The sequence below is a fragment of the Euprymna scolopes genome, chromosome 20 (genome assembly GCF_053919585.1).
Source record: "Euprymna scolopes isolate OS-2025 chromosome 20, ASM5391958v1, whole genome shotgun sequence".
In the NCBI taxonomy this organism is placed as follows: Eukaryota; Metazoa; Mollusca; class Cephalopoda; order Sepiida; family Sepiolidae; genus Euprymna; species Euprymna scolopes.
In genome coordinates this window covers 18980157-19000868 of record NC_136501.1, presented here as the reverse complement: position 1 = coordinate 19000868, position 20712 = coordinate 18980157, and the positions used below count along the sequence as shown (strand labels likewise).

Here is a 20712-nt window from a genome sequence, read left to right as displayed (position 1 = left end):
AATTTGTAAAGATGCTGTCAAAATAGATTTCATATCTGTGGTTAAGATGTGCTTAAAAAAAATAGCTATTCTTATATATTCACGTTTTTTTTTTTAATGGAAATCTGTGTGAAACCACTCTGTTAAGAGTTAACAAGAATGAAATATAATTATCGCAAAAACGAGACATGCATATCTCCATACCTAGAGTTGTCGTTTGTGGAACACAATATCATGGGCCTGCTTCCCAGCTGACTATGGCCTGATCGTTTTCCAGTTCAACGTAAGCAAATTCTTGTTGATAAATAATTAATTCATACCCAATTTTTACCATTACCGTTTATCACTGTGTTCACTCATTAATTCTTATCCTCAAGTGGTCTCTGGGCGTTGATAAGCGGTGACTCCTTTGTAAAAAAAAAAAAAAAAAAAAAAATGAGTAAAGGAAAAGAAAATAGCTATTGCTCTGCATATGCATCAAAACAAATTATCTCGCACTCACAGCGGAAAGATTAGATACAAGGGTCAGGAAAGTGAGATTGAAAAGACAGCATCCCCGAAGAAGAGCACTGCAACCTGCAAAATTGCTTGTGTAGCTCCATTGACATTCTCCACTAAGTACGTCTCAGGCAATTAGCAACAAACTAATCACTTGTCAAAAGTGAAAATAAAGCATGGGAGGATATACCATCTAGAACTGCACAGGACAACAACATACTGAAATCAACAAGAAAAGGGTCATTACAAGAATGGCCTAGACTCTGCTGATTTTGGTGCTGAAGTAAAAAAAAAAAAAAAAATAGTGGAGCTGCGGCAAGATGTAAAGAATAAGCTTTAGCTGAGTTTGAAGTGAAACATTCTGAGTTGTATTGCATTTGGTTAGTTTATAATATAAATCTCACCTGTCTGTTTAAATGTATGTATGTATATCTACCTAAAACTTTCGACAGAGGTGACGGATTTTCACAAAATTGGTATCGTTTTGAAGCTCTACCCTTCAGACGACAAATATCGAAAATAATTGGTTAAAGACATTAATTCCTTCACCCTCAACTGAGCACTTTTCTAGAGGGAGGGGTCGCTTTTTTGCCGATATTTTCGAAAGTCATTCCCTCTTTTCGATTGACTAGCCTTAATTCAAACTTGCGTTACTTCCAGTTTTGCAATGGGCGCAACAGCAAAAACGTCACATTTTTTTTCACGTTCTTTTCTTCCTTCGTGGTATGGGTTCGAGCCTGTCTGCCTATCTAATACCACTTTTTTTCTCTCTACACATACCTCCAAACATCCGTGCAACGCCGGGCACCCAGGCTAGGTTAAAAAAAAAAAACAATTAAGGAGATGAAGTTTGCTTGAATTGCAACAGTCAGTTCTTTGTTGGTTCTTAATGAGCTGCAAACCAACTATTGTGAGTGCCTTCAGATGTGTTTGTTCTTTTGATATGAAAGCATTTACAGGCAAGTGTTAACTTCTAAGAAGCACCTGCATATTTGAGTGACAAGTAGAGGTCAAAGTTGAACCAATTTCCTGTCTGAAACTTTGAGAACAAATTGGGTTTTCATTGGCAAATGCCTTGACTGTTTACAGTTAGATTTTAATTTTGAGAAAGCATGAGTTACTTTTATTTATTTTTTTCAATCCTATTAGTTAAGGATGTGTACTTAAAAAAAAAAAAAAAAAAAAAAAGCAAGACAAATTAATGCTGAGTTACTTGCTCTTATAACCAAGATTGCAGAATCAGATTTTTTATACGAGTCAGTCTCTATGACTATGGATAATTTGCGGCTAAAATAAGTATATATGTAACAGAGCATGAATGTGCAGGCATGTGAAATGACTTCATCAGTAAAGAAAAAAAGACTATAAAAAAAAGAGAAAGAAAACAATCACGTGCGAGACGTGGATAACGTTCGCGAGCATGTGCAAAACACTCAAGACGATCACGTGAAGGATGTCAAAGTGGTAAACAGAGAATGAGGAAATAAATGTTGCTGCTGCAAAGTACTAGGCCACCATTCGCCCATGTCGTGAGTAATGTTGCCACATTTAGGCCGGTGCATCTGCTACTAGTCTGTCCCACCAACGGAATGTTGCATCCCTCTGCCTGTTTTACAAGCATTTTAATGCTAGGTGCTCCAACGAACTACAAACCCTTGTCCCCCCTCAACGTAAATACCCCCGACATACCCGACAAGCAGCAAAATCCCACCCCTATGCAATAGAAATTCCTAGAGGTAAGAAGCATTCTACTCTGAGTTTCTTTCCTAGGACTGCTAGACTTTGGAATTCCCTTCTGGTTTTCTGTTTTACTGACTACTGACATGCAAAAGTTCAAGTGTAATGCAAACAGACATCTTGGTGCTCAACTCCCTACATAGTACCCCTACAAATTATGTCCCAAATAGTAGCAGCCTCCTACATTAAAGTAGCACTGTACCTTGTTTGGAGTGAAAATGCAATAATAATAAAAAAAAAAAGTTGGAGTTATTTCCTATTTTTTTTTTTTTTTTTTTTTTTTACTATTGCACAAACATTAGTCATGGTGAAAGTAAATTTTTCACTCGTGGAGGGGCACCCCACATGCTCGGCTTATTTAGTGAATGTTTGAGGATATTTGATGTTGTGCTCTTTGATCTTTTTGTATAATAAATGTTTATATTCTTGATAGTTTGTGACCAATCAAATAAGAAACGTGTGATAGAAGATAAGTCTGTGTTTCAGACTCATTAATTCTTGATACGGCAAGATCATCCCCAACACTTTTTAAGAGAAAACTTCGTTGATCCAGCCACACTTCATGCCGCAACAGAGTTCATTCACAAAGTAAAAGTGCCAGAAGCACTCCCAGATTTGGCAAAGGCGCCCACTTGTATACAGTGTTCGATGCTTTCTCTGTTTCAGGTTTACTTTCTTGTACATGGCACGGCATTCATCTGAGAATGGGTTGAGCCAGCTCCAATGGTGTTAACCGCATCACACGTCCAGGTTAGCCACCGGCATCGATCATCATCAGATTAAACGGCATAATCTAGTATTCGTGATTCCAGCGTCGGACACCAAAAACGCTAGAACCGGACACCGGTTCGGGTTTAATAACTTATTGTTATTAATTTACAGTTTTAAAATTTCTTGGCCTTTTTTGGTCAAGATCAAAGTGTAGTATCTGTTCTTCAGATGCTGCACTTCCATTTCTTGTTCTCTTTCGGTGGAGGAGAAATCCTTCACGACTGAGACAATTTTTATTTTTGTACCTTTTCTCCACGTTAAAAAACGACCCTAGTGTCTAACTCTGTCCCGTGGGGAGGCATAGTAAATAGGTACAGTTACCATGGTTTAACACTCACACACGATTTTCAGATGCCTTGCTATTCAGAACTAAATTCATAATAATAACATTGTGAATTCAACTATGAACTTAAATGTGTCATCTGAGGATTGTTTAAGTAAAATCATGATTTATTTATTTTTATTTTTGTAAAGGAGTCACCACTTATTAAGGCCCGGAGTCACTCAAGGATAAGAGTTATTGTGTACAATAGTCAGTGGGAAAATTTTGTAGTAATCGTTAGTAGTAGAAATTTGGTAAATTGGATTACTTAAAGGGATGGCTCATCAAGAACTTGTTTATGTTGGACTTGAAGACGACCATATTATAATCAGGAAAGTAGGAAAAACAGAATAAAGTTACACAGGCATGGAGTTCTAAGAAAGAAACTTTGTTCATGGAATCTACGTTTAGGTTTAGGCACAGATAAAGTGTGGGGGAAATTATTGATAGTAGTTTCAGTTAGACGAGTATTTTTCGTGAAAGTCAGGCCATGGGGGGACCATAGATTGGAACTCAGACGAGCACTTGTTATGAAAATAACGATAAAGCAGAGACATGCTAGCAACGTCTCTTCTGTGGGGAAAGAGGTTGCAGGGAAGAGAAAAGGGCATCCTCCACTAGGCTACAAAGTTTATTTTGAACTCTGTCAAGGCAGGATAAGCTGCTTCTAACAGCTCCTGCTCAGATGTAGATTACAGTAAATTAAAAAAAAAAAAAGACCAACCTTTTTAAGTTAAATTATTTCATGTAGGCGTTCATATTATTATAAGGAATTATGCATAGATTTTCAGTATTTACTTCAATATGTGGGTAGATTTAGGCAGTAAGTTATGTCTAGGGCTATGACAAGAGAATATTCTTTTCATTGTTTTTACTCTCGAGTATATATCCGGCACAGTTAATCAATTGAGAACCACATCACTCTATCTAAAAACACAAGATATTAACTGATATATACTCGAGAGTTAAAATAACGAAAAGAATATTCTCTTGTCATAGCCCTAGTTATGACAACATATTTATTGCAATTAAGTAACACAAAGACATCTGCGTTTTATCTCCATAGGAAATCGTCAGACTAAGCCTCTATGTAACTTAATTGCCATAAATATATTTTCATAACTTATATATATATATATATATATATATATATATATATATATATATATATACTGAACTTTTAATTGGTGTTGTTAGATTCATATTTTGCAAAAGGATCGTATGGTCAAAAATTTGTATTTTTCTGCAAGATTTTTTCATTAATGCAGGATTGATTGAAACGAAACAAAAGTTTCTGTTTCTTTGTTTTCTAGTTCTTTTTCTCCCATTGGCAGACTAGTGGCGTAATAGTCTGTTCCAGTGAATACAGGAACTCACCATATTTACTAGATATTTCAACTCGCATGAATCATCTTCATGCATGTGATATTGGTGATATTATTAAAAAAAAAGAAACAAAAAAAAGAAAAAACGATTGAAAACCTTTCAAAAACATTTTAAGATTCTTTCCTCACACTTGTACTGTGATTTCATTGTGATAACAGTCAAATTATGAAGAGGTTATAGGTGTCGACTGTCATCTAGAGAGACGAGTTTAAATTTCACAATTTATATACATTTATAATATATATATATATAAAGTGAGAATGTCTGTGAGGACACTTCTCAACCTATATACTCAACGAATTTTTGATCTACAGACTTGAAATTTGGGATATAGAGTATTCAGACACGTGGAAACCTTCTTAATCGGTTTTCATCCGAAAAAAAGAGCTGCTGAAGGGTTAAAATTGAAAAATTGGTACGTGGAGGGGAGGGGTAATCGGATTTTTATGTTTGTCAACTGTTTCATGAATGCGCATGTGTGAATTGTTCACATGACAGATTCTTTATGTTAATAATAAGTAGGTTTGAAAACACTTTTTAAATTACGTGTCAAGCTGGCATAATGGTTATCGTACTGGAGTCATTTGGTTTCGATCTTGAGTATTTTTTTTTTTTTATTCACAAGAAATGCACTGTTTGGAAAAAAACAATACTCGCATGTACATGTCTCGGTTTTTGCATTAATTAAAATATAATGTTTATGAATATTTTAACGACCAGGCAATGCTGGGTGGCTTACTAGTATATATATAAATTATGATTTATGTGTATTTATGTGCAAATATATCTCAGTCACACTAGTTTCATAAAATAACTGGATGGTTCCTTCAATTTATAAGATTGAAAAAGTACAATAATAAATACCATTCAACTGCACTTTTATTGTGTTCTGTAGATTTTAATTAATATTGAAATGTAGTAATTGTTGAAACGGTGAATTATGTTTTTTTGTCCCTCAACTTTTGATAAATTTCGATTTCTAATCAATTCATAAATAGTAATTTTCAAACTGACATTGTTCGCGGCAACAAAACAATGTCTGTGATTGCTATCTTTTTTATAATTATTTTTCCCAGATTATCTTTGATCACAATCGATTTTTTCTCTTAAAAGTAAAAATGATGTGTGGTTTTCAGATATGACAGGAGTGCATGAGAAAATGAATGCATTTATTAACTTCAAATTTATCAGCGGTAAATTTGTTAGCATTAAAATTGACTGCTTTAAGTTTATCACATTTAAATTGTTAGCGTTACAAATGGATTTCGGTGTTGATAAACCGTGACTATCCATTGTTTCCAATGTTTATTATTATATTAAAATAAAACAACAAAATGCTTCTATTCGTATTATTTGGATTCTTCAGAGTACTGTTCTCATCTTGAATGTCATTTTCACAACGTTTCGGTCGATGTAACCTCCGATCTTTCACAAAGACCTATGGCACAATGGTTAAAGTACTTGGGAAAATCAATTATAAAAGTGATATTCTCCTGAAGGTTGAAGGTTCAATTCTCAGTGTGGGCGACCGAAAAATACAATTGCAAATTACTTAGGACCTAGGATCATGGGTGACAGAACGAGACTATGCTACCCTTATGAAATAAAGGATTCCATTCGAAATTTCGTCCTAATTCCTGAATTTGACAAGGTACACTTGAGGAAGGTCGGAGGTTACGTCGGCCGAAACGTTGTGAAAATGACACTCAAGATGAAAACAGTAGTCCGATGAATCCAAATAATACGAATAACCAATCCTCATTTAAAAATTCAGAAACGTAAAATGTTTCTAGTTACAATAAAAACTGAACTGAAACGAAATATGTTGTTTTTACATATGACTATAACGTTATATTCTCCTGAAGAATTGAACTCACCATCGTTGGCTAACGTCTACAGTTAAATTACGTCAACCCAGCTTCTAAGGTCCTGGATATGACCTTAAACTATTTCGATTTCTAATTTCAAACGGGTTGATAAGCCGTAAAACAAAAACAACCAAGCAACCAAACCCAGCTTCTAATTAAAAACTAATCCACGCCTTTTTCACTTGACAAATTAATATTATTACCCATAACTTTTTACAGTTGCTTTGTATTTGTCCTCGTTGCAAGGAGACGCTTTATGTGGGTCATCTACCGACTGGAAAAGGTTTAATAGTTTTGATAACTGTTATCAAGAAATTACACACACATTAAACTTGTTTCATCCTACGTTCCAGCTCTTGTATGGTTTCTGTGTTTGTAGTTTTACTCCTCTGTCGTTTCAATGGCAAATATTCTATTAATATTTGGTCTCTGACAAAAGGAGGGTGGACCTGTGAATTTACCCTTGTCCGTTCGTCTGTTCAGATATTCGTCTGTTTGAAATTATCATATTAAACATGATATGAGTAAAAAAAGCAACAGAACGGATTTTCTGGTAAAACTCCAATTGCCCCCCCCCCTCCGGGTGCCTTCCAGGTTAAAATGACTAAAATTGACACTTTTCTGCTTATTAAAAAAAAATTGATGCCTTGGATTTTTATAAAACTTTCTGAAAAGTTGTAACTAACTGATTTCTATATAATTTTGTTTGTCTATATTTCACGATAACTCTTGGGTGTGCCTCAGGGGCTCTTTTAGGGCTAATAAAAACACTCCATTTTTGGGACTATTTTACTATATTTGCCCAAAATTTTCTGTGTATGTCTATTTAGCAGTTTTGCATGGTGCTGAACTCAAATTTAAATATGTTAAGGCCTTGAAAACTTTTGGGGCTAAATTGTGGGGGTGGGGTGATAAATGATGACTTAGTCATTTCTTTTTTTGCATAGTGCAAAACTTAAATTTACATATGTTAAAGCATAAAACTGCACCGTTTGTTCATTTTCACCAGGATTTGACGTCTCCTAGGGACTTTTGGGACTAAATGGGGGGGGGGTTCTGAACTTAGTCTTTTTTTATGCCTCGTTCACTGTGCACTCACAGGGGACCATGCATGCTTCACTTGTTTTTACATGTATCGATCTTCAGCCTATATCTGCGTTTTCAATATGGCAGAAATCACTCCTTAATTAATCATTTGCTATTGATGGGCGTAGTCCGATTTGAAAACTCAAACGAAATGTTAAAAAATTCTGGTTTTGTGCTAATATTTCCGATATGAGATATTGTTACTGTTTATATTATTTGCCAGCTTATGTGCACGAAATGTAAGACAATGGAGACGGATGACAATTCAGATGTGGAGAAATTATATTTGAATAACAAATTAAAATTGTCCGGAAATTTTAACAATGTCGTAGACAAGACAACCCGAAGTTATTGTCATCATTTTTTTTTTTTTTTTTTTGTGTGTGTTTTGACTCTATCTTATATTGCAATTTCGATCCATTTTACCATGTCTCAATTTTGGCTATTTTAAACCTTCAAAGGACGACAATTGAAAAAAAAAAACAATCTATACTCCTACAAATTTTTTTTTTTTATTGATATTCATATTAAAAACACTTTCTTCTATTTATTTAAAAAGAAAATAAAACTTTATATATGGGTTGTGGAATTGCATTCACTAGCAAAAGGCATAGCTAATTTGCATAATCTTTTATGCGTTTTAATTAATTCCCTATTAGCTTTCTGTTTCCTTATGGGATGATCATCTTTTAATTACGTGTAATTATATTCATGCAGATATTCTACATGATTTATACTTGCATAATATTTGCGTAAGAAGGTTATAGCTAACACAAACCTCTTTCTCTATATATTTATGTATGCGTATATATATTTAAAAATTTTTACTTATGTAGAGTTTTTGGTCTACAGACATGAAATTTAATATATAGGGTATTCAAACCAATGTGGAACTTTATATTTGGGTTTTAGTCGGAAAGTCGGTGCAAATATGTGAAAATTAAAAAAAAAAAGGAATTTGTAAGGTGATGGTCTAACGACGGCATTACGAATATGCATGCATAACGTAATAGCTATTGGTTCATGTTTTAATTTTTAGCCTTGCAGCAAGCATTAACTTGAAAGGAAAAAATAAATCGTAAACTGAACGTTTTGGTTTTGATTCTCGGTGGTGGCGTACGATTCATTTTTAAAAATCTTTTTAAATCATTATTATATATTGGATCCAATATAACATAATAATAAATACTAAGTCTGCATTCATCAAATATCATATTTAAGCGTATTTTATGACCGAGCAATGCCGGTGGACTGCTAGTTAAGGTATATATTCATTCTATTGTTTGTCACAAAAATATTTTGGAAACAAAATAACGCATAATTTTGATTTAAAAAAAAAAAAAATGATAGTTTTATGAAAATTTAATTAAAAAAAATATAAACGAATATTGTAAACATTAAATTGAAGTTTGAAATTTATAATTCATAAGAAACATCTTCAAAATTTAGTCAACAATGTCCTTTTCTCTATAGTATTTTTTTCTTACAGAAAAGACGTGCTTTATCGTTGCTTATGTGAAATAAAAAGTACATCTTGCCCTACTTCGGTATTGAGCACTCTTGTATGAACATCGTTAAAACTTCATTAGTGGCTTTACTTTTGAAAATATTAACCTGGACTAATATATATATATATATATATATATATATATATATATATATATATATATATATTAGTCAGTTAGAGTATTATGTCTTAATATATGCATTTGAAAGTGAATGGCTTAAACTATGGAAACATTTTAAATATAGTAGCTTTTTTTTTTAATTATCTAAATTGATCTCTGCGGTATAGTAATCTTTTATTCTTAAATAGATAAACACGGTTGATAATAAAACTTATATGGTTCAGTTAATGCCATGCGAGCGTAGAGAACTAATTTTCAGAAATAATGGCTCAAATTTTATAGTCCATAAAATTTCCCATTCTTTTTATTTAATAAAAATAAATTAAAAATTAAAAACAAGTGCTCGCATTCTTAATTCTAAAAATATCCAAGAAACGTAAAAATCTAATGCATAGATATCATATGACTGCCTTTTTGTCAAGTATTTTTTTTTTAATTAGATATGATTACAGAGTGTATTTATTTGCTTCCCCACTGAGCAAATTAGGCACAAGGCCGTTTTTTAATGTGGAGACATTAGGGAAATGGGGACCAGCTCCCCGGGGAGTAGGGCAGCTGGATAGTGACAATTGGTATGAAGGGTTGCCCCTACATTGACCAATAACTGATTGCCACAAGGGCAATGGTCTTTTATGGTCTTTGATTGCAGTATCTGCCGGAGCAGATACTACACTTTGATTCTAGCCCGAAGGCCAAACCTCAGATGAGGCAGAACCTAGATATGATTACAGAGGATTTGGATTTTTCAAACTACTGTCCTCATATTGAGTGTCATTCGCACAGCGTTTTGGTCGATGTAACTTCCAATTTTCTACAAGCATATCTTGTTGAACTGAAGAATCTTTCTGTTAATCTCTAGAACTAGCACAGACTTTTGAATGAACCTCTTTATTTAATCTATGAGAATAGCATGCTTTCATTCCGGCAGCGATGACCAAGTAGAAGTTTTAAGTAATTTGCGGTTGTATTCTTCGTATCACCCACACTGAAGATTAAACCTTCAACCAACAGAAGACTATCACTTACAACTGAAAACCTGGTAATTTATCCGTTACGTCACAGTTCCCTCTCTTTGTTAAATAAATAAAAAGCTTTTAAAAATTAAAACGGTTACAGTTTGCTAGCATTTTTTTTTTTTAGTTTTCTCATATTTTTCGTTATTTATATAATTTTTTATTTTTATCGATTTTTAATATATTGATCATCTTTAATGTTTGAACCGTTTCATACTCCCCCCCCCACACACACACACCGCCCTTATCAACCTGTTGTCTTCTCTCCTGGAAATTAGATAAAGTGTTAATTATTAAGCAAAAATTTATAAAATAATAAAACCTTTTTATGGAACTTTGTTGGTGCCATTTATGAGATTGCACCGGAAGTTCTGTCTGTTTTTATTTTTATTTTTTGTTAAAGTTCAGTAAACCAATAAATATCAGGTTTATTTAATCGTTAATGCCGTCTCCATCCTTCCCCATGATCTTGTTTCATCAGTCAATATGCTGTTTGATGTTCATAACATTGCTTTTTCAGTTTGAACCTAATTATTTTTCTCTGGTATCACCCTTTAACATAATATCCAGACCTCACACAGCACAAAATCCAAAGGTATTATGCATCACCTACCATATTCACCTGACTTCACACCCACAGATTACAATCTCTATAGAAGTCTTAAAAATCATTTTTTTTTCTAATGGTGGGGAGGCACCGCTTATGAAGGCCCTGAGGCCACTCGAGGATAAGAGTTAATAAGTGTTAGGTAGATGGTGAGACATGATCAGTAATGGTGGAACTTGGGTGGGACTGAATTATTTAAGAGGAATTTATTCATATTAGATTTAAAAATGGCCATGTTAAAGGCGGCTGGGAAGTAGTCCCACAGTATTGTGTTTTACATACGGACAGTTCTGAGATTAAGACGTACAAAAACAAAGCAAAAAAAAAAAAATCATCTTTAACGCTAGACCTCAAATAATGCAAAAGAACAAAGCTCTACAGGAAACTGCACAAACCGATTAGCATTTCTTTAGAAGTTTTCAATTTCTGTTAATTGGAACTTATTTCAGCCTGAAATCGTAAGACTTTATTGAACGTTTTATTTGTGTCAATCCTCCTGGCAGGTTGTAATGAACGTTTTGTTAGTTTTTTAAGGCCTAGTAAAGCAATAGAAAAAAATTTCCAGATGAATTTAATCGTGAATGTAGTCACTATTCTTTTTCATGATCTTGTACCATCTCTTAATCAGCGTTGTAATTCTATGTTTTTAATTTAAAAAGATGAAGTCATACATTAAAACAAAGAACATAGATGACAAAGGGTCACAAGTCGTCGATATGGATAGTGACTATATATATATATATATATATATATATATATATATATACTTGGACCTCTATTATTCCTAATATTCATAAATAACCTCCCTGACAAAATTGTCTGTGAGATGGGTATATATGCTGATGACACCACGCTCTTTCACAGACACGACAGGAAAACAAATGAACACATATTTAAAGAAATGGCAGAAGCACTAGAGGATGACCTCCAATCTGTAGTGGAATGGGGACATAAATGGTTGGCCGCATTCAATGCTGCCAAGACTAAACTTGTTTCCTTCAATAACTACAAGAAACCTTCTCTACCACCAATAGCATTACTTAAAGTTAAAATTAAATTTTGATATCTCTCTTTTAAATGAAATTGTTAGTTGAAAGTACAGAATCGTTAAAAACACTCTCCCCATGTTAAAAATGGCTTTTTAAATAGAAAATGAAAATAAAATGTAACTTTTGTTCATTTATTTTAACCAAACATTGATGACCCATTGGGTCAAATATTTAATTTATATGTTAATAAGGTCAATGAAACTAATTAAGACAATGTGGAAATGAACAATGAAAAAAAACAAAAAAAAACAAAGTATTAACAATTGTTTATTTGGATAATTTAAACGCGAAAAAAAACCCCCAAACAATTGGGACGCTGAAAACATACACAGTAAAACAATACGTTTTATTGTCGCGTTGATTATTTATTTGTAACGCAAATTAAAAATAACATTTTTTCGGGGTTATTTATTTTATTATGTTGGTAGTGTAGAAGAAAATGTATGAATGTTTTTTAAGAAAAGTGTATTAAAAATGGAGAATAAATTTTTGAAAAAGGAAGGCGGGGAGTAAATCGCAATTGTAAAATGCTCTTATGGTTGTCAACGGGTTAAAGTAGATTTATTTGTAAAAAAATTGCATTAAAAAAACTTAAATGTAATACGGAAATGAACGATGTAAAAAGAAAAAAGAAATGCAGAAATTCCATGGTAGTTAAAAAAAAAATTAAACACATCAAAATAAAATATAACAAATAAAACAAATAATAAATTTAAAACAATTTTTTTAGTAAATTTATTTTTTAACCTTTTAAGTCTAAAATAATTCATTTAAAAATTTATATTTTGTAACAATGAAAATTCAACACTACACACATTGTTTTTTGTTTGTTTGTTTGTTTATTTGTTTGTTTATTTGTTTGTTTGTTGTTTGTTTGTTTTCTGGACATAATTATATATATATAATCTTTCTGTCGCCTGATGAGAGTCGGTTGGTTATTGTTATAATCATTGGACCGAAACATGATTTGGTTTGTGTAGCGACATTAAAATAATGTTTATTTGAATATAAATAACGATGTACCTTGCACTTTATTATCGAACACTATTATATATACTTGTTAAATGCATTAGTTTTTATCTTTGAATATTTTTAATGTGGAATTATATATATGTATATGACGATAACTATAGAAATATTTTACCATGATGAAAAAGGATAAACCAAAATAATTTATATATTCATCAACGTTTCCTTTTTATTGTAAGATTTACTCAAGATGTGTGATTTGAATAAATAGCATACAAGGGAAATATTTAAAAATATTTGGTACATTTGTAATGTGAAAACGAAACGGTCAGTAAGATTTACAAAAAATGAAACTGTGTAAGGTACGCTTGAAACAATAAAAAGAACAGTATAGAGAAACATACATGTCTTTATGATAGGGCAGACGATAAACAGATCCAATACTACCTACCTTCAACCCTAACCCCAACTGTAATGACTAGTCGTAGACTCTTCGAGGAATAATTTGAGTAACACTCTGGAGGTCTCATTAGTTTAATTTTTTGGCTCCTAAGAATGTTGTCAGAAAAAATATGTAGAGTTGCAACAGTAATATAATAATAATAATAATAATAATAATAATAATAATAATAATAAAACGTTAATATTGTGTCTCTCTTGACCAAATTTAAACTCAATCAAAATATCACGCTTTTGAAAATTGCTATGATGTTAAATTTGTAAACTTGTATTCGTTACATATCTATTTATATCTATATGCGATTAAAACTTTGTAGATCTTAAATAAATACGTATTAAATACGTTTGAAGCCAAAACAACGCATTATTACAAAATGAGAGGTATATATTTTGTTTGAAATTTATATTGAAATATAATTTATATTGAAATATAAATTTCAAACGAAATATATATGTCTATTTTGTAATAATCCGTTGTTTTGACTTCAAACGTATTTAATACGTATTTATTTTATTCAACCTCAACCAGAGCTTCTATCAAGGAACACAAACCCTAATGTTTGTAGATCTTGTTTTTTGTCTCTGTGCATAATGGTTGACGTCATAGAGAGATGATGCCATGCTCTTAAACATACTAAGAAGACACTGGGCAAATCCTTTGTAACATCACACAGGAATGACATCGTCAAATAAAGTATGGTGAACATATCAGCAAGAAATCTTTTATGACGTCATAAATGCCAAAGTAACAAAGTTAGGAGACCTCCATAGTTTTGCTGAAATCATTCCTTGAAAAGTATACCACTAGCAGGTTTGTACTCACCAGAGTTTGGGGTTGAAGGTAGGTAGCATTGGATCTGTTTATCTTCTTCTTTATAATAAAGATCAATGTGTGTGTGTGTGTGTATATATATAATATATATACACCCACACTCATGAGCAAAAAAATGGGCCAAGAGTGAAAGAAGGAAGAAATCGATTTTTCAATATTTTTTTATGAATTTTTTGTTAATTTTAACTGAAAATTTTTCTTTTGCAGATCATTATTGTTATAGCATATAAAAAGATTAATCCTAAAAATGGTAAGACCACATCTTGGTGAGGATATAAAAAACCGAATTGCAGGATTAAGGCAGTCCAAATGACTTACAGATTTTTGATAAAAAAAGAAAATGTGAAAACAGCTCTTTCTTTAGTGAAGCGAATTGGTCTGAGGTTTGAACTCGAACACTTGGTAAAAGGGAAATCTGGATCTGGTCGCCCTAGAGCATCTATTTTGAAGGCCGATCACAATCTTAAATTAACTGTTTTGAAGGATTGAAAGAAAACTTATGTTCTCCATAGCAAAGAATTAAAACGGACTGGAAATTCTCTTTCTTGATATACAATATCTAGACGAATGAAAGAAATAGGATTTTCCCCTAAAAGGCGTGCAAAGAAGCCATTTTTATCTAAGAAGAACATCAATGATAAAAAGAGATTTTTCTTGTGTTATGGCAAGAGAGATACAGACTGGTTCAGGAATGTTTTCTGGTTAGATAGAATCAAGATTTTGTCTTGTTAGTGATGCTCCTGATGCTCCCGAACAGTGCAATCGAAGAACTGGAGCATGATTTTCACCAAGTTACATAAAAACGACAATCATGGGAATGAAGGGATAATGGCATGGGGAACTTTTACTGCAGTAGGAGTCAGGGAACTTATTAGATGCGAGAAGTCAATCAATGCAAAAGAATACATTCGAATATTAGAAACAGGATTGTTACTAAGTATCCAGAAGCTGAGAATATCTCAGAACATTATTTTTCAACATGATAATGCCCCTGCACACACTGCTAAAGTCACAAAAAAATGATTTTCTGATAATTCAATTGATGTGATATTTTGGTCAGGTCAAAGCCCGATTTAAACCCAATCGATAATACAGGGTGACCCCCCCCCCAAAAAAAAAACAGGCCCTGTGTACACTATGTGATATCTCCATTACTTATTCACCGATTGCCCTTATTTTACAGGACATGGCAGAATTAACGAGCGTGAGTACACCAAAACCCCAGTGGGAGCTGGGACAAAGAATACACTGTGTTAAATTTTACTACAACACAGGCTCGTTTAAGAAAACCCAGAACAGTTTCATGCGTCAGTTCGAATGTGAAAAGGCTCCATCTAAAAGCAGAATTCAGAACTGGGTGGACCACTTTGAGAAGTATGGAACCATGGAGAACCTCAACGCTGCCAGAGAGAACCGTCCAAGCAACTCTGGACGTCCCAAGAAGTGAACAGCTGAGCTGGTTGAGAGAGTCTCTCCAGCAGAGTCCGAACGTTCTGTGCGTAAGCGAAGTCAGTCCCTCAGTATGTTCCGTGAGACTTGCAGGAGAGTGCTGGTGAGCTTACCCATAAAGAATACAGACGCTGCAGACCCTTACCGTTACAGCCTCAGACAAGAAGCAGAGGAAAGGCTATGGCAGTCAAGATGTTTGAGAAGAGGCATCATCGGACCAATCTTCATTGAAGAATCTGGCGCAGCAGTTACAGTCACCAAGGAGCGGTATGTGGAGGTCCTCAAAACCTTCAAGAGTAAGCGCCAGACCATCTACCCGTCGCTCATGAGCAAGTTCTGGTTCCAGCAGGACGTAGCAAGTTCTCACACCTCAAACCTGTCCCGAGATTGGCTGAAAGAGAACTTCGGAGGCCGAGTGATCAGTCTCAAGACTGATTTTGCGTGGGCAACCCATAGCCCGGACCTAAGCCCCCCAGATTTTTTTCTTTGGGGCTATCTTAAGGACAGAGTCTACGCAGGGAAACCCAGAACGATCACGGAGCTCAAGGAAGTCATCAGGGAGGAGATGAGAGCCATTACCAATTCGATCTGTAAAAACGTCATGGACAACTTCGTGCTACACCTCAAGAAATGCACGGAGCTAAATGGAGGCCATCTAGAACATATGCTGTAGGACGGAGAAAAAACGGTCAAAGACCCTAGTGTTTTGATGTGATGTTTTGAATATAATAAACTAGTTATCATCAAAGTTTCATTTCATTCAAACAAAACACTAAGAAACTGGGCCTAATTCTTTATTTCCGGACTTATTCTGAATGATTAAATTGATGAAAATAAAATACCCGTACAATATTTGAAAATATACTTTCTATGTGAAAAGGGTGGCTGTTATATTTTAGAACAGAAAAAACGGTAGCATTCAAAATGGTTATAGCGTTATGGAATGAGTGGAATTTTCTAATGTAAACCCGTTAGACATTTAAAAAGATATGATGCAAATTCTGTTCTTTTTGGTATTAATATAGCCGTTATATTTCAAATGTTAGATGCGTAATTGTAATGAAATAAGTGTATCTTGGTTTTCTTATTTATTGACTGATTTTATATATATATATCTTCTCTATTCTTCTTCTCTTCTATCTTTCTTCTATCTATCTTCTATCTATCTTCTATCTATCATCTATCTATCATCTATCTATCATCTATCTATCATCTATCTATCATCTATCTATCATCTATCTATCATCTATCTTCTATCTATCTTCTATCTATCTTCTATCTATCTTCTATCTATCTTCTATCTATCTCCTATCTATCATCTATCTATCTTCTATCTATCATCTATCTATCTTCTATCTATCATCTATCTATCTTCTATCTATCATCTATCTATCTTCTATCTATCTTCTATCTATCATCTATCTATCTTCTATCTATCATCTATCTATCTTCTATCTATCATCTATCTATCTTCTATCTACCATCTATCTATCTACCATCTATCTATCTTCTATCTATCATCGATCTATCTTCTATCTATCATCTATCTATCTTCTATCTATCATCTATCTATCTTCTATCTATCATCTATCTATCTTCTATCTATCATCTATCTATCTTCTATCTATCTTCTATCTATCATCTATCTATCTTCTATCTATCTTCTATCTATCTTCTATCTATCTTCTATCTATCTTCTATCTATCATCTATCTATCTTCTATCTATCTTCTATCTATCTTCTATCTATCTTCTATCTATCTTCTATCTATCTTCTATCTATCATCTATCTATCTTCTATCTATCATCTATCTATCTTCTATCTATCATCTATCTATCTTCTATCTATCATCTATCTATCTTCTATCTATCATCTATCTATCTTCTATCTATCATCTATCTATCTTCTATCTTCTATCATCTATCTATCTATCTTCTATCATCTATCTATCTATCTTCTATCATCTATCTATCATCTATCTATCTTCTATCTATCTTCTATCTATCTTCTATCTATCTTCTAGCTATCTTCTATCTATCTTCTAGCTATCATCTATCTATCTTCTAGCTATCATCTATCTATCTTCTAGCTATCATCTATCTATCTTCTATCTATCTTCTATCTACTATCTATCTTCTATCTATCATCTATCTTCTATCTATCATCTATCTTCTATCTATCATCTATCTATCTTCTATCTATCATCTATCTATCTTCTATCTATCTTCTATCTATCATCTATCTATCTTCTATCTATCTTCTATCTATCTTCTATCTATCTTCTATCTTTTATCTATCATCTTTCTTCTTCTATCTATCTTTCTTCTTCTATCTATCGATCTATCTTTCTTCTTCTATCTATCAATCTATCTTTCTTCTTCTATCTATCGATCTATCTTTCTTCTTCTATCTATCTATCTATCTTCTCCTATCCATTCTATCTTCTCTTTCTTCTATCTATCTATCGTCTATCTCTCTCTATATATATTATTATATATATATATATATATATATATACATATATATTATTATTATTATTTATTATATATATATATATATATATATATATATATAAAATGAACTCATTTTTTCTCGTGTGAGTTTGACCTTAATAGGATTAAAAATCAAGACATTACATGCAAATGTAATGTGCACAAACTGCAGTACAGGATCTGAGGTGTGCTATAGGCCTATTACCCTTACACTTCCTCGATTCCTGTATTTTTTCGGGTGAGAGTTCACTGCCAAAACTGGTTAGAATCAATGGAAGTTATAAAATCTTTTCTCTCTATTAAATTCATACTACTCCTACTACCACTTAACACCGCTGAGAACGCGGCTACAAGGAACCGTAGGAATAAACACCGGTTTGAAATCGTACAGGGTTATTAAAGCCATTTTTTTCCTTTTCTTTTTCTATTTTTTTCGCTTCTCTCTCATAAAAAAAAAAGAATTATGGTCCGATTAACATTATCTTTTTGCCTTTTTTTCCCCTTTAACGTAGAACGCAAACTGCGTGACTACTCGGATTCCACTTCCGGTTTTGACAACTCTAACCATGGAATCTGACTATGAGCTGTATTTAATAGTACTTCTCACTAAAAACTTATTATTAAATAAACAAGCAATTTCTTATACCGTGATATTACTTGCATTTTACTTAGAAAACAAAAAATAAATAAATAAACGCGCTAAACATTCGATTAAGGTTAGATTGTTTTGTTTTGCATTTTTTTCTTCCGTAAGACGCACACTGCGAGACTACTAAGTTTATACTTCCGGTTTTGACGACTCCAACCGAGGAATTTAACTGAGTTTCATTTATTACTGCTTTCAACTACACAATTATTTTTAAACTAACATCTCATTTTTTACAAATTAATATTACAACACAACCAGATCGTGAAATTACTTGCATTACACTTGAAAATTTTTGATATGAACATTAGCGTGAGGAGTCGTAAAGCATTTTATTTCTCGTTATTTTTGACAGAGGGTGTACACTCGAAATAGACTCATTTTGTTGAATTCCATTTTTTCCCCCTCTGCTTGAAAATGTCATTGTTGATAAATTGTGGGTGGATAGTAATGTCTTCGAAACAAACAGGAAATGGTAAGGCGTTGAAAAAGAAAGAAAGAAGAAAGACAAATGGATTTGTTTTGGCATTTACTCTGTCAGAAAAAAAGATAATCACCTGTTTCTTATTGTTGTTTCTGTCACATAAAATGAAAAATCGAAATCTCACAAACTTTAAAAACCAAAAATGTCACGTTTTGAAGAGATGGAGATTTTCAATAATTCACTTAGCAGAGAAACAGGTATTTTTCCCTTCTATCTATTTTATATATAATTTATTTATCATAAAATCATATTTCTTATATATATATATATATATATATATATATATATATATTCAGCCACTCTGATGAGTCGTAGACGACAAAACACGTGTCAGCGGATAATTATATTTTAAAAATAATATATATATATATATATATATATATGCCGCTCCCCATTTAGGGGGTACCAAAGAGTATCGCTAACAAAAACAAATAAAAAACACACACACACATAGAGAGAGACTTTAATAATTACTAGGTGGGCTATCCGGTGTTGCTGGATGCAAAAGTGTAACATATTCAAATTAAAACTTCTTTCTCCTTCCATTTCCCTTTTTTTCCACCCAGCCCATTACTCTCTCCTTGGACACACACACACATACACACACACACTGCTATGGATTACTTTCAGAATAAGTCTGCATGATTCCTTAAATGTTAAAATTCTGCACTAGTTTAGAGTCAAAGAATGACTATTTTATTCTAAATTTAGATATTATTCATCTTGGGCAATGCCCACGAAGAAAATGCCAACTTTGTGGGTATCTATTTTGTAGTTTTAGTGTTTTAGGTATACACATAAGTAACTACTCTTTATATTATAGATTGCGAAGGAAGAGCTATTTTTTTATCTTCATGCAAGAGACTTCTGTGCCATTTTCAAATTTGGAGATTCCACCCATGTTAAGCGATATGTTTTTTGGCATACATCATCATCTATCATCTATTATAGACTTGTTCAAATACCCGTCCCAGGACAAGTATGCAATATTGGGACATACTTGAAATACTTGCCATTACTAACTCCTGCCACTGTTGAAGAAGGATATGAGATGATAGGGAATGATATGATGAATGTGCAATATGAGTCTTAAAGACTTAAACTTTAAAAACCCAAAATGTCACGTTTCGAAGAAGTGGAAATTTTCAATAATTCATTTAGCAGAGAAACAGGTATTTTTCCCTTCTATCTGTTTTACTATAATTCACTTATCATAAAATCATATTTCTTATATATTATAAGAAATATGATTTTCTTGCCTGGTGATATCTAATATGATTGAAACGGTCTACACATCGTAGCAAGATATGACTGTATTTACATAAAAATAATTTAAAAAATATAACTTGCTCTCTTATGATTGAGCACTTTCAACGACCCTTGTTGAAATTCAATTATTTTCAATTTTTGGATATTTTCTCACCGAAAAACTATATA

General features: G+C 32.8%; 1 protein-coding gene across 6 annotated transcripts in view; it reads left to right on the top strand.

Annotated features, from left to right (window-relative positions):
- LOC145241346 (tubby protein homolog) overlaps window positions 1-20712 on the top strand; it is a 480960-nt gene that overhangs the window by 109287 nt on the left and 350961 nt on the right. The window contains exon 1 of one of the 6 annotated variants that reach the window (XM_080104208.1): window positions 14194-14213. The exons of the other annotated variants lie outside the window; for them this stretch is intronic. The gene's annotated coding sequence lies outside the window, so the exon portion shown is untranslated. Of the gene's footprint in view, window positions 1-14193; window positions 14214-20712 lie in introns of those variants that run through there. 6 annotated transcript variants of the gene reach the window in all.